The sequence below is a fragment of the Nycticebus coucang genome, chromosome 16, assembly GCF_027406575.1.
Source record: "Nycticebus coucang isolate mNycCou1 chromosome 16, mNycCou1.pri, whole genome shotgun sequence".
NCBI lineage: Eukaryota > Metazoa > Chordata > Mammalia > Primates > Lorisidae > Nycticebus > Nycticebus coucang.
Genome location: NC_069795.1, coordinates 60,009,298 through 60,024,512, shown reverse-complemented (window position 1 = coordinate 60,024,512; position 15,215 = coordinate 60,009,298). Strand labels below are relative to the sequence as shown.

Here is a 15,215-nt window from a genome sequence, read left to right as displayed (position 1 = left end):
TCATGGGCTGATGAAAAGAAGTGTGTTCAATTTTATTATGATGAATTGTTCTGTAGATGTCTGTTAAATCCAATTGTTGAATGATTAAAATTAAGTCTAAAATTTTGTTGCTGAGTTTCTTATTTTAGGATCTGTCCAACACTGCCAAAGGATGTTAAAATGTCTGAATATTATGGTGCTGGAGGAAATCAAGTTGCCCATGTCTGTTAGAGTTTCTCTTGTAAATTGGGGTGCATTCTGGTTGGGTGCATAAATATTAGTAATTGAAATATCATCATATTAAGTATTACCCTTAACAAATATGAAGTGACCATTCTTATCCTTCCTTACTTTTGTTGGTTTAAAGCCTATTGTATCTGCAAATAAAATTGAAACACCTGCCTTTTTCTGTTTTCCATTTGCCTGGAATATAGATGACCAGCCCTTCACCCTGAGTCTATATTTATCTTTTAAGGTAAGATGAGATTCTTGTATGCAGCAGATATCTGGCCTGAGTTTTTGTATCCAGTCAGCCAACCTGTGCCTCTTTAGAAGACAATTTAAGCCATTCACATTAATGGAGAATATTAATAAGCCTGATAGAATATGGGGTATCAAGTTTTTCAAAAGTCCAGTGGACATTTTTAATCCTTTCGCCACTGTGGAAGTTGGAATTTGATCCAAAATTTCTGAGTGAGTTTACTTTGGTGGTAGAGGATTGCACTGGTATTATGGAGGATAGGTCTGAGAATATCCTGAAGAGCTGGTTTAGTTATGGAAAATTTCTTCAATATGTGTGTGTTATTAAAGTATTTAATTTCTCCATCAGAAATGAAACTCAGTTTAGCTAGATACAGGATCCTGGGTTGAAAATTATTTTTTTTAGGAGATTAAAAGTCGATGACCACCTTCTTCTAGCTTGAAAGGTTTCAGCAGAGAGATTTGCAGTCATTCTAATATTCTTCCCCTTGTAGGTTATGGTTTTCTTATGTCTGACTGCTTGCAGAATTTTCTCCTTCATATTAACTTTGGCAAAGTTAATTATAATGTGTCTGGGAGATGTCTTATTCGGGTTGAGTCATGCTGGGGTTCTCAAACTGTCTGCTGTCTGAATTTCAGAATCTCTTGGCACGTCTGGGAAGTTCTCTTTGATTATCTCATGGAGTGGAGCCTTTGTGCCTTGCAAAGCCACCTTGTCACCTCCAGGAATTCCTATAAGGTGAATATTAGTCTTCTTCAAATTATCCCACAGCTCTCTGAGAGAATGATCCATTTTTGCTCTCCACATCTCTCCTCTGTGAGTGTTTGGGCGTGTTCAAAAGCTTTGTCTTCAATGTCAGAAATCCGTTCTTATGCTTGCTCCATTCTATTACTAAGGGATTCTACTGTATTTCTCAGACCTTTGAGGGCTGCAAATTCTTGTCTCAATGTGTCAAAATCTTTGGTGATTTTGTCTTTGAATTCATTGAATTCTTGAGAAAACTTTTGAAATGCTCCTTGAATTTCTAATTCCAACTGTACCTCCATTCTATGAATCTTATTTGCAATCCAAATTCTGAATTCAATTTCTGACATCTCAGCCATTTGATCTTCTGGTGTCCACCATGTTGTTCCTTGGGGAAGTTGATCTACTCTGATTATGCATGTTGCTGGAGTTTTTCAGCTGATTCTGCCTAATGATTATTTTATACTGTTGGCTAGATGAGCAAATAAGGTGATGTTGGGTTGGGGGCTCTTGGAGTATGGATTAACTAGCCCTTTGCCCAAGAGCTGGGACTGGTGTCTGTACCTTTTCTCATAGAGCTTTGCAAAGGACCCATACAGTGCTATGGCCTGAGACACTGGGGACCTGCTTGTTGTGGTAGGCCTAAGTGGCTCTGTCTTGTTTTCAGCTGGTCTCTGTCCAATCTAGTGAATAAGTAACTCTGTGTTGAAGTCTCAACTGCAGAGAATTACCAGAAACTAAGTCACCCTGCCCCCTGGGCAACAACTGGAAAAGGAAAAATCAAACCTTCCCACAACCACACACCCAGGGTACTGCTTTGGAAGTCCTCGGGTGATTGGTCCAGGTTAAGAGTTCCAAATCAATTTTCCCAGTCAGCACCCAGTCTCAAGTGGGAGAGTTCAAAAAGTCTCCAGCAGCTAGATAGCAGGGGTCTATTGGCAACTCGAGTATGACTTGCTCTGGTGCTCCATGGAGTCTGAAGGATCCACCCAGCAAATGAATTAGTCCAGGACGTTTGATGCCTTCTTCCCCACTTGCTCCTCTGTCACACCCAGTCACTTAAACCTGCAGGACCATGACCCATTTCCCTCCAATGAGCAGATGCTCTAGGGGTTTGTGCCTGCCTAAGTCACAGGGAGATCTATGTCTCCTTGGAGAGACTGCCACATTCTGCTACCAGCCATCAGAGGTAGCTGCAGCCTGACAACCTCAGGTGCTTAATGGAAGCTGGGGCAATTTACTAAATTCCAGCTCCACCCCAAACTGATGTTGCTGCCACTTATATTCTCACAGAATTAGTGTTTCTGCCCTGGCTATATTCCCCTGTGGACCAGGCTCTGTTTGAGTTCACAGAAACTGCGGCTCATCCCCACCCTGTGCCACTGCCATTGCACCAATTCTCACAGACCTGGCGTCTCTGTCTTTGCTCCATTCTGTGTTGGGGTGGGCACGGTTAAAGCTCACACTCAGCTCTCAGTTCCTGCCTCTCCCTGGGCTGGTACTGGCACACAGCTCTCAGTCTGTTTTTCCCTGGGCTGCTGCTGTTGCCCACCAGCTTTTGACTCAGCTATGTTCTCCTAGGGGCCTTGTCCTTCTTAGGCTCACTAAAGCAGCACTTCAGACTCAGCCCCGCCCTGGTAGTATGCCATCTCTGTGCACAGCGTATTCTAGTCTCTGTCCCCACCATGTGCTGCCAGCCTGGTATCTTCTCAAGCATACCCTTTACTCATGGGGCTGGCGTTTCTATTCAATATCTTTTTGGCCAGTGGCTGTGACCAGGGTAGAGGCCTGGCCTGGCTTTCTCTGGTTGCCAAGAGAGGCAGGGAGTATCTCTCCAAGATATCCCCAGGGGTGTGAGCCCTATTGTTCTCGCCACTGCCACTGGTGCTCTGTGCCTCAGGGGCAATGCTTCTCCCTCTCCCTCTCAGTCCACTGTCCTCTCTTTACACCCATGCCACAGAATCAGTATAGACCTGCAACAGCCCATGCCTTGTCCACACCTCTCGAGAAAATGTGCAAGAATCTGGATTCCATGGGGCAGGCTTTCAGACCCCAGGGTGAGAGTGGAGGGGAGTGCTGGGAGTTCAGAATTCCAGGTAGAGAAAATATACCATTTTATGCCTGGTGGGAGAGTTCCATGGCACACTAATAGGTCCTCTCTGGGGAAAGAGTTCTGGTTTTTAGAGAGTCCCTCCCATTGGATAAAATAGGAGGAGATCTGAACTCTGCTTGCTTGTCTGTATAAAGTGTACTGAGAGCCATTCTCATGGGGGAGGGGAGTCCTGTCTAATTGATGATGGATTTTGTACCTATTGTTTGTTTCCTTGAGGTCACAGCTCACCTCAGCAGGGTTGATGTACATTCTTTAACCTTCTCTCTTGGCTCAGCTCCAAACCATCAGCTTACTTGCTAAACATCTGTCCTTTAACTCTCCTTCTGGATGGGAGCCTCTGTAGGAAGCTGACTCCAATCAGCCCTCTTGCCTCCACCCCTCTATTATTCTCCTTGAACGTATTATTTTTCTTCCAATTTTTGTCTTACACCACTTATCTTTAAATTAGTTACTCCCATTCTGGCTTTTCTGCTCTTCTGTTCAGACTAGACTTCATGATAAACTTTTCAGTAATGCATTGATCAGCCCTTGTCTGCCTTGCTAACTCTCACTAGTGAATTCAGCATTCCTGCCATAATCAAGAGTTACTTGATAAAATCTCAATAGGATGCCAATTACAATTATTGAAATTTCATGGCATCAAACTTCTCCTTGGATTCTCAAAACTATGCAAAAATAGTTATCTTTATTTAAGCCTCTGCAATAACTGCTTCAAAATTTTCCCTTTCTATTTAAGCCTTTACCCTCTTCCTTAGCCCATGAATTCTCATTGGATAACATTGCTTCTTGTTTTCTTGAAAGAAAATGAAGCAGTCCTAGAGAATTGCATCAATTACCTTCCAATTTAACTTGTCTCTCTTTCCTCTCAGCAATAATTTAACAGTCAATTGGCAACAACCTCATCTCCACCCTCCCTCACAAATCACAACGTATGCATGGTTATACTTTAAGCAGCTGAGGATAGTAGAGCATAGATACAACTCACCTCTTAAAAATAGATCAAATACTTGGAGTACTAGAATTTCTAAAATCTAATTTCATAATCAGAAACACCACTTCAAAAATAACAGACTGCTGATAGCTCCACTGCCTTCTTATACCCAAGGTCTTTTTATTAAAGGATTAAAAGGGCCAAAGGAGTTGACCTAATGAATGGAATGCAATTTGGTTGCTATCAGTTAGCTCACCAAGTGCATCAGTTCTATTTCTTTCATGATCAAATACCTAATGCTTATATAACAATATCCTTACTATGTAAAATGTATATAAATATTTGTGTAAAAGGTTTTGTTGTTTTTACATGTGATTCTAAGACTACATGTGCTAGATCTTTAGATTAGAGGAAGCCTTCACTTTCTAATTTTCTTATGCTTTTACTTTACCCATCAGGCATTTCATAAGAATACCATCTATTTAATTCCTTGAAGTTGTTTCTTCCTATCTATTGCAATAACTATCTTTTTTTTTTCTTTTTTGAGACAGTCACTCTGCTGCCTTGGGTAGAGGTCATCATAGCTCACAGAAACCTCAAACTCTTGGGCTCAAGTGATAAGCAATCATTTTGCCTCAGCTTTGCAAGTATCTAGGACTATAGGCGCCAACCACCATACCCAGCTAGTTTTTCTATTTTTACTAGAGTCAGGGCCCTGCTCTTGCTCAGGCTGGTCTCGAACTCCTGAGCTCAGGCAATCCACATACCTCGGCCTCTCAGAGTGCTAGGATTATCGGTGTGTGCCACCAGGCCCAGCCTTATAACTATCTTTATGATTAAATTACTGTGGAATATACTAGATTACTCCCACACAACTGTATTAGCTAGGATTTTTCAGAAAGAACAAAAAAATAGAATATACCATATAAATAGATAGGTAAGTAGATATGTAGAGGTTAGACAATTAAGTTCATGAACTTATCCTAAAGAAAGTGCTACATACCTCATTGCTGAATATGACTATGGTCAATTTCTAAGTACTCCCCTTGGGAAGCTATACACTGAAACCGACACCTAGTCTTCCCTTCAGAGCAATTTTAGAACTCTTTTTCTGAAATGGCCATTAGAGCTGACATGGTGTGAGGTCTCACAATTAAGTTCATGAACTCCTCCTTGAAAAAGTGCTTTGAAAGGTGAACTAGGTGCTAGCATCAGTGCATAGCTTCCAAAGGGGAGTAGTCGGAATGTGACCATAGTGATATTCAGTAATAAGGTATGTAGCACATTTTCTAGGATGAGTGCACCAACTTAATTCTCTGACCTTGTATAAAGGGTGATAGGTAGATGAGAAGAGATTTATTCTAGAAGAACTAGATCATGTAATTATGGAGGCTGAGACGTCCCTTGACAAGCCATCTGCAAGCTGGACCCTAGGATGCTGGTAGCATGGCTCAATCGAAGACCAAAAGCCTGAGAACCAGGGAAGTTAATGTTGTAGTTCTTAGTCAGAGGTTGAAGGCCTATGAATAGCCTGGTATAAGTACTGGAGTCCCATCCCCACAGAGTTTGGAGTTCTGATGTCCAAGGGGAAGAGGAAGTGAGCAGACATTCCAGGACAGAGGAAATACTTTTCTCTCTTTTTTTGTGTGTTCTCTGGGCCCCCAGCCAATTGGATAGTATCTGCTCACGTTCAGGGCAGATCTTCCCCACTCAGCCTGACTCACAGGCCAATCTTGTCTGGAAACATACTCACAAACACACCGAGAAGTAATGCTTTACCAGTTCTCTAGGTATTCCTCAATCCAGTCATGTTGACACCAAAAATTAACCACCACAACAACTTATTAAGATAAACTAATACATAATTTTTGTCAATCTCTGTATTTATAACATGAAAGAAATCCCCAACAAAGTGATTCTTTTATTTCTTGGTAAATTAACTGTTCAGTATTAGTAAATGTCTTTTCCTTGAGGGGGATTAATTGACAGTGACTGAAGGAACCACCCTTTTGATGATATAATAGAAGATATACTTTATTTATTTAGCAAATATTTATTTCAGATCCTCCATACTCTATCTAGCGGAGATGTAGCAATAAATAGATCACATATGACTTTCTCTTTAATGACTTTTCAGTTTGGAATGGGAAGTATATGTTAAATAATTGTGCATTTAATTATTTAGTCTCTCTTTTCTCTTATCTTTTAATTCTTTTTTTCTTTTCTTTTCTTTTTTTTTTTTTTTTTTTTGGAACAAGGTCTTGCTCCCTCCCTGGATAAAATACAGTGGTGTCCTCATAGCTCACAGCAATTTCAAACTCCTTGACTGAAGCAATCCACCTATCTCATTATCTCAAATACCTGGGATTCTAGACACACACCACCACATCTGGCAAACCTTTCTATAATACTTTTAGAAGAGATAGGGTTTTACTTTTGTCCATGTTGGTCTCAAACTCCAGGTCTCAAGTGATCCTTGTACCTTGGCCTCCCAAAGTGCTAAGATTATGGGCATAAGCCACTATACCTTGCCTATTTAGTCTCAATTTTATGATTTTTATGAGGAAATGTGCAGAGTGCCAACACATATATACTGAGAGACCCAGATTAATAAGTTGTGCTAAAAAGTAGCTTTATCAATGAACTGTTCTTTGAGCTAAGACCCAAAAGATTAGCTAATTTGAAAAATTAGTGTAGGAACACACTGTGTTTTCCTTCAATCATGGGCTAGAAGCCTGCAAACCATATATTGTCAACTCTTTTGTAAGCACATTTCCTGTTAATTTCTGCCAGTATGCATGACTAGAGAGATATAAAAAGTAAGAGTAACGAAGAAACTTTATCATTCTGCTTATTATGGAGTTTCTGATAACAGTAATAGAAGTAACTGAAAGCTCTGGGATCCAGTAGTCAATAGAAGTTGTTTAGCAGCGTCTGCATAAAGGCAGGCTCCTGTTTATTTCTGACAGCAGCAGGAGGAGGTAGAGTGCCTCTAATACACAATATATTAAAGGGAAGCAAAGGATAGTGAGCTCTAGCCAAGAGTGGTCAGCAGCTACATGACCTCCAGGTAATATCTCTCCCATTGAAATGATTCTTTGATTTTGTTTTTCTAGCTGTATGCTGACTAATACAGAATAGAATAATGGCATAAGAGTCTAGCAAGGTCAAAAGGGGCCAGGTAAAGGAGCTTGTCATAGATTGTATGAGGTATTTTGGACTGCATCCTAACAGTAATGGGAAGCTACTGAAGGATTCTCAAGAGAGAAGTGACATTATCAAACTTCCATTTTTAAAAAGAGCAATCTGACTACTGATTCACAAGCACGATATGTTTTTCCATTTGTTTGTGTAGTCTGTGATTTCTTTCTTCAGTGTTTTTGTTGTTGTTGTTTGTTTTGTACTATGGCATCATAGCTCAAAGCAACCTCAAACTTTGGGTTTAAGCAAGTCTCTTGCCTCAGCCTCCAAAGTAACTAGGGCTATGAGTATGTGCCATTACACCTGGATAGAACTTCTATTTTTAGTAGAATCAGGGTATTACTCTTGCTCAGACTGGTCTGAACTCCTGACCTCTGCCTTGGCTTCCAAGAGTGCTAAGATTACAGGTGTGAGCCATTGCCCTCAGCTTCCTTCAGTGTTTTATAGTTCTCTTTGTACAGATCTTTCACCTCCTTGGTTAAGTATATTCCTAGGATTTTATTTTCTTTGTAACTATTCCTTAATTTGACCCTCAGCTTGACTGTGGGTGTGTTACTGATTTGCGTGCATTGATTTTGTAACCTGAGACGTTGCTGAATTTATTTATCAATTCCAGGATTGTCTTCTGGAGTCTTTGGGGTTTTCCAAATATAAGATTATTTCATCAGTGAAAACAATGATTTGACCTCCTCTTTCCTGATTTGGATACTCTTTGTTTCTTTCTCTTGTCTGATTGCTCTGGCTAGACTTCCAGCACTGAGTTGAATAGACATGGTGACAATATTACCCTTGTCTTGCTCCAGCTCTTAGTGGAAATGCTTTCAACTTTTCCCATTTAATATGATATTTGCTTATATGATGTATTGGTCTGTCCCATATGACTTGTATAATCTTCAGATATGTGTCTTCTATGAAAAACATAAGATTACATGAGTAAAAAGACAAGAACGTCCAGTATCATGTTATTATTCTGGGGACAATAAATATACAATATAAAAAAGAGAAATTTGAGATTTCAATATGGGAAAGTAAGAGGTTAAATAATCACTATTTGTAGGCAATATAATTAAATTATGAAAATCCAAAGACAGGCTCAGTGCCTGTAGCACAGTTGTTATGGCGCCAGTCACATACACCAAGGCTGGCAGGTTTGAATCTGGCCCAGGCCAGCTAAAACAACAATGACAACTACAAAAAATAATAGCCAGGCATTGTGGTAGGCACCTGTAGTCCCAGCTATAGGGCGGCTGAGGCAAGAGAATTGATTAAGCCCAAGAGTTTGAGGTTGCTGTGAGCTGTGACGCCACAGCACTCTACCAAGGGCTACATAGTGAGACTGTCTAAAAACAACAACAACAAAGGAAAACCCAAAGATAATTAGCTAAAACATCTATTAAAGTTAGAATTCAGTAATGTCTGCAAAATTAATACACAGAAATGATTCACCCTAAATATTTAAACAACAATGAATTAGGAGATCTAATAAGAGACAGGATACACTTACAATAGTAATAAATATGATAGAGTACCTAGAAATAAGCTTAACAAGAAATATATAAAACTTATATGAAGAAAACTTTAAAACAGAAATTATAAAATGAAAGGAGAAACCATGGAATTTTTTTTTTCATGATCCTGGGGTAGGGAAGGACTTTAAGTTCATCACAGAAGTAATACAAGTAAAACCATGAATAAATCTAGGTATACAAAATTTTCTTCAATGCCAAAGAAAAATTGAAACACATATTACACAAGCTATCTTTACCTATAAATAATTTCTACAAATCAATTTTTTTTAAAAACACAATATGAGAAAGAATATGAACAAAGTAAAGGAATTACAAATGGCTTTTAAATATTTGAAGATACTCAATCTTATAAATAAAAGCCTTAGAAGCAGCTTCAGAAGCAAAATTTTTTCTCCGAGCTCCTTCCCTCCTGTCTCTGGTCTTTCATTTTTTCCTGAGGCAAGCAATGGAAACGAGAATCTCTTTCCTCAGGAAGGTCTTAGAACCATAACTCTTCTTCCCTAATCAGTCATAAAACCTAAAAAATCTTACTCTAGCTCCCCTCCTGCACTCTTTCTGTGTAAAAAATTCATCCTAAAAATTACATGAACTACATTTTCGATTGTAGGTCATAAAACTTCCATTCCAGAAAGGGTCCTGCCTGATACCCAGAAAGAAGGAATGCTTGTTCAGGGAAGTCAAAAAGAATCTAGACAAACAGGTCTTACTGCGTTTTCCCACTCAGTCTATTAGCATTATATTATAGACTTTTTGTCCAATTATGTTTTTACACAACTGCACATACTTTGTTTAACATAGCATAAAAAAGAATAGATTCCCCTGTACTTCAGGGTCTTCATTCTGAACTCCCCTGTGTCACATAAAACCATGATCAAATAAATTTGTATGCTTTTTTTCCCTGTTACTCTACCTCTTGTTAGTGATTTTCCGTGAACCTTCAGAGGTGACGGGTAAATTTTCCCTCATCCCCTATACTCTCACGTAGTTTTGGTGGAACTATAGTTTGGTTTCACCTTTATAGATAATAATTTAGCAATATTTATCAAAGTTACAAATGTATTTACCTTTTAGTCCTGTAATCCCACTAATAAGAATTTAACCTATATCTATATTATTCATTACAATGTTGTTGCTAATAGTAAAGGTTTAGAGACAAATGTCCAACAATATGGTTAGGTTAAATAAATTATGGGATAATCATAATCTATGCTATGCGATTTAAAGAAAATGACTCAATATTTTATGAATTAATATTGTCTTCAAGAATATATTTTTAAATGACAAAAGCAAGGTACATAACTGTGCGTATAGAGTATTATTTTTCTTTTTTCTTTCTTGCTTTTTTTTTTGAAAATTAGAAAAGAATGTTTGTATAATTTTACTTGTGAGTACATAGGCTATCTCTGGCAGGACACCTGCTCCAAGAAGAACATAAGGAACTGGAACTAGAAATGGAAAGGAGACTTTCCATCACATCCCTTTTGTAATTTTTGAACTTTGAACCATTTAAATATATTGTTTACTCAAAATAATTAAAACCTGAGAATAAAAACCTGTGAGTTTCCAGGAAACATACAAAGAACAGAGACGTACAGAATATGTGGAGAGATTGGCCTTACATCATAAAAGGAAACCTTCCCTCCATTATTACAGATTGAAAAGAAAAGAAGGTAGATGAAGCAGGATTTGGTGTAGGAGCTCTAAGAGTTGAAGAAATTTTTCACATGGAACTTTTCTTCAGAAAATACTGTAGAAAAAGTTTTTTGGGGGTTGTTAAGAAGGACGCAAAATTGTGAAAATGGAAGTACAGCAGAGATAAAATCTGAGAAGAGAAGTTTGAAATAATTATTTTGAATATAGGAGATGAGCTGACCATAGAAATGAAAAATTGCAAGGCAGTTTAAGGGGCAGTTAAAAGTTGGGCATTAGAGATCAAAACTAACATCTATCTGTTCAGTTGTCTGCTGTTTCTCCATCAACTCCTAGCTAGTTGGGACAAGACAGAAAGGTTAATGAAAATAATATGTTTAACTTTTCACTTTTCTTGCTAAGGAAAAGACTGAGGAGGAAATGATCTCTGTGAGTGGAAGGACACCCTGAGAACTGGATGATTAAGTTGCCAGGAAGTGCTACCCTGGTAGGGAAAAGTACCATTAGACTGTTTGCCATCATTTGTCACACAGAGACAAGAACAAATTTGCAAGTACTTGCTTACACAAATCCCATTTGATTTTCTTATGTTGTCAGACATTTTGTAAGTTCAAGCTTCATGTATAAACAAGTTGTCAGCTTGCAAACTATTTGTTAAATTCAGTATAGTAAGAATCTGTTTTGAGAGTTTTTTAAAAAGTACTTAAAAAAAAAAGAGGATAGTATACTAAACTGAATTTTTAAGGTATCTACCATTTAAGGCAAACTCAGAAGTAGAACTTTGTCCTGAATCATGCTGATCTATAATTGTTAAAACGTTAAAAGAAAGACGATGAGTATCTACTGTTCTTGGCACACTAAGCTGTTAAAAATTGAAGCACATAAAAGTAATAATACATTATTATTTTTAAGCCTTTCACCTTTAATATACAATATAGTACTCTGGATATGTTCAACAGAACTGCTTTTTAAAAATCCAAATTTTTAAGATCAAAAATAAATGTGATTTCTCAGAAATTTAATCTTCAGTCATAGATGGGCTCTTCTTTTGCTTAACACTTTTAAAATTATATGTGAGAAGACACAATAGTTTATTTTTGTTGTAATAACATGGCGTCCTATTAACAATGAAGGTAATATTCACTCCCTGAAATTCTGTCCTTGAAATACTCCATAAAAAGTTCTTTAAAAAGACCTACAGTGGTAGTTCCCTGTTAGTGCCCAAGCATTGCTTCCCATAGTGGTCTTTAAATAGCAACAATGAAAAGGCTGCTTCCTCAGTGTTGTCATTGAAAAAGGTATTTTCCTTGTTCTAGCCTCAGACTCAATATTTGAGGGTAATCCTTTTGTAATTGAATGCTCTTAAAATAGGTATTCTTTAGCGATAAGCCAATGGTTCTGTGCATATTCGTACGTAGGAATATAAATTGTACGTATTTCTAATAACAAAAAATTCCTTGGCTTTCTGCATAGGAGAATAGAAAAGACCCATTGCGTTTAGTAGGACCCATACTTGTGAAGAATTATGAAAATAGAAAACATTTGGATGAAAATTATGTACCTATTTAAACACTAAGCAAATAACAACAAAATATGTCTAAAATAGTACGGTTTCATATGCCCATGGTACTACAAAGATAGTGCCATTTTAAAAACTAAAAGCAGAAACTTGAAATGTATACAGTATCTCTTTAAAATTTGTTTCTGACACAATAGGGCCAATGTACTTTTTGAATCAGAGAATTCTTTGATGAAAAGGTTCCATTTTCTTCCATGTTATACACAGGGAAACTTAGGCTTGTAGGGGAGAAAAGATTTTTTTTTCTCACCCATCATTAGGTTCTTGGCTGAGTTCCCCATAACGAAAGAAAGATTAACAAGAGAAAAGCAAACAAATTTATTTAATATAAATTTTACATGACACAGGAGATTTCTGAAGGAAGTAAACACCCAAAGAAACAGGTAATTTTTGGCTTTCACAATGAAAGCTATAACCCAGTTATAACCTCAGAATATGGGGAATGGGGAGAGGGAAGGAAGGGAGGAGGGAGGATGAGCGGAGGGAGGGTGATAGATGGGATTACACCTGCAATGCATCTTACAAGTGAAATTTAGTAAATGTGGAATATAATTGTCTTAACATAATAACTAAGAAAATGCCAGGAAGGCTATGTTAACCAGTGTGATGAAAATGTGTCGAACTGTTTATAAAACCAATGTATGGTGCCCCATGATCACATTAATGTACACAGCTATGATTTAGTATTAATAAAAAAAAAAGAAAAGAAAAAGAAACAGGTAAATCTGGGTATATTTCATGCTAGGTTTGATAGAAAAGTATATAGTTGTGACAAGGTATAATTGAACAAAGTGTGTATGAGCTAATAATTGAGGGGAGCAGGCTGTCTTACCTTGTGAGAAGGCCTTTGGGTATATTTACCTTTCTAGCTATCCCCTGAGCCAAAGAATATGGAAGGAATTCTTGGGGACAAAGCCATGCCTCAGATATCAAGGAAAGTCATGCACTACATAACAATATTTCAGTGATGGAGGACTGCATATGATGGTGGCCCCATGAGGTTAGCATGGAGCTGGAAAACTTCTGTCTGACCTACTGTGCCACTAATCTTTACAATTCAAAGAGGGACACAGAGAAGCTAGAGCCAGAAGCCTCAGGGCAGCAGTCAGCTCGTGGCAGTTTGTTTTTCTCAAAATGGGAAGTATATTGAAAAGAAGTTTCCCTTGTATGATGAGGAGTGTAAGCCGTGGAGTGGCCAGGCTTCCCCAAACTTTTCTGAGACTTGGCAAGGCAAAAAGAAAGGTGAGATCTTGTCATCCCAGTAGAGAGAGGTAAGATAGGTGATTAAGAAGCTGTTTAATTGGTACAAAGCAAATTATCTAAAACTACCCTCACATGAAGAAGTAATGATGCCTCTAACAGTTATTTATAGCCTGAGAGCTCTGGAAACCAGTAAAGCTTTAAGACTGACTATTCAGGCCAGTGTGTGTATTCTATTAACTGAAAAACCTGGGGAACAGTTTAGGTGGAAGGTGAAGAGTGGTAGACTAGTCTAGCTACAAAATATGTCATTAGAGCCTCATGGTGCCTGAAGTGATATACAGAATAACTCTCCCAGTCATTTTTTGGACCGCTACAGTACGCTTCTGTAGGCATGCTTGATAGAATATATTCTATTTCCTTGTTTACTTTATAGTTAAGGGAAAGGAAGAAAATTGAAGCCACACACTCCTATCTCTTCTCCCTACATCTATTCCTGCAAATCCACACACAGTTTGCTGAAAGATTAAAATTTCAGAATCTGGAAGGGGCTGTACAGATCATCCCATCTTAATGTGTTTGCTTTTTGTTGACATAGGCAGTTGATTCATACACAGAACTGAATCAACTGAGCTAAGGTAATGTGATGTAGAAGGGAGGATGCTATACAGGACAGGAGAAACATATTCAGGTCCAGACCTATCACTCCAGAGCTTGAGTAAATCAGCCAATTTGGGGGGAGCCTTAGTTTCCCTATCTTAAAATAACAAATTTGGATTACATCAATGGCTCTCAAAGAGGGGTGAGTGGGTGGATGCTTCCCAGTTGAGACCCATTGGAATAAACTGTTTAAGTCAATTCCTTGAAGTTCTAATGCTACAATATTCTAAATCTGTGCTATAACAAAGCCAGTGTCTGTATATATATTATCATTCATTTCTTGTGGTTATGCAGCAATTTATTTTGGAAAACACAATAAAGAAGAAGAAGGAGGAAGAGGAAGGGGAGGATAAAAACCCTACATTTGGAGTATCAACTGAGGGCAAACATAAATGATAAGTCATTTTCATTTTTTAACATCATGAAAATGTGGTAACATTACTATGGGAAGGTCATTTAACCCTAGTTTAAATGGGTTGATTTAATTACTCTTACTGAAATAACCCTAGTGTCCCACTATATGATCAGTATAGCTTTAGAGATCAGTATCTTCCTAGAGGATTTAGACATTTGAGTTAGTTATATGACTTATTTCAGCAGGTTTGTGCATACGTTGTACAGCAATTCACTGTAGAATTCACTGTAGAATCACTGCACTCATGTTGCAATGTTATAGTGCAGAGCTTCTGTCAGACACAAAGACTTATTTTCCTGATGATGTCAATGACCAACAGGTCGAGTTCCAGCAGGAAAAATGCCAAAAATTGCATCTATCTCAAACTATTCTCTTTTTAAATTTACATTTCAAAATTTTTTCACTGTTGTTAAAAAAATTTTTATTTTGAAAGCATTCTTACAATTTTGTTTTCCACAAGCAAAATGTAATATTTACTCTAAATCTGGCTTGGTATTTTGGCTACTGGCAAAAGTTTTCAGCTGCCTACTAGACATTGCCACGACTAGAGTGCATTCAGTCATTTGTGCCTTGTTAAGAATATATTTTCAATGAAGCTTCATTGAGGAGGCAAATCGATGATATTTTGTAGCCTCAAAATAGGTTACTGGTAGATTTTCCTGCCAATATAATTTGAAAAATAATTAATAGACCTTTTTTTTTTTTTAGTAGTTTTATGTTTTATTTATTTATT

At 37.8% G+C, this 15,215-nt stretch overlaps 1 protein-coding gene across 10 annotated transcripts in view; it reads left to right on the top strand.

The window, feature by feature from the left end:
* LOC128567619 (uncharacterized) overlaps positions 1 to 15,215 on the top strand; it is a 170,028-nt gene that overhangs the window by 18,157 nt on the left and 136,656 nt on the right. For 2 of the 10 annotated variants that reach the window (XM_053564969.1, XM_053564966.1), the window contains exons 1-2: positions 382 to 454; positions 1,099 to 1,198. The exons of 6 other annotated variants lie outside the window; for them this stretch is intronic. The gene's annotated coding sequence lies outside the window, so the exon portion shown is untranslated. Of the gene's footprint in view, positions 1 to 381; positions 455 to 1,098; positions 1,199 to 15,215 lie in introns of those variants that run through there. 2 more of the 10 variants (XM_053564968.1, XM_053564963.1) reach the window with 1 other exon arrangement.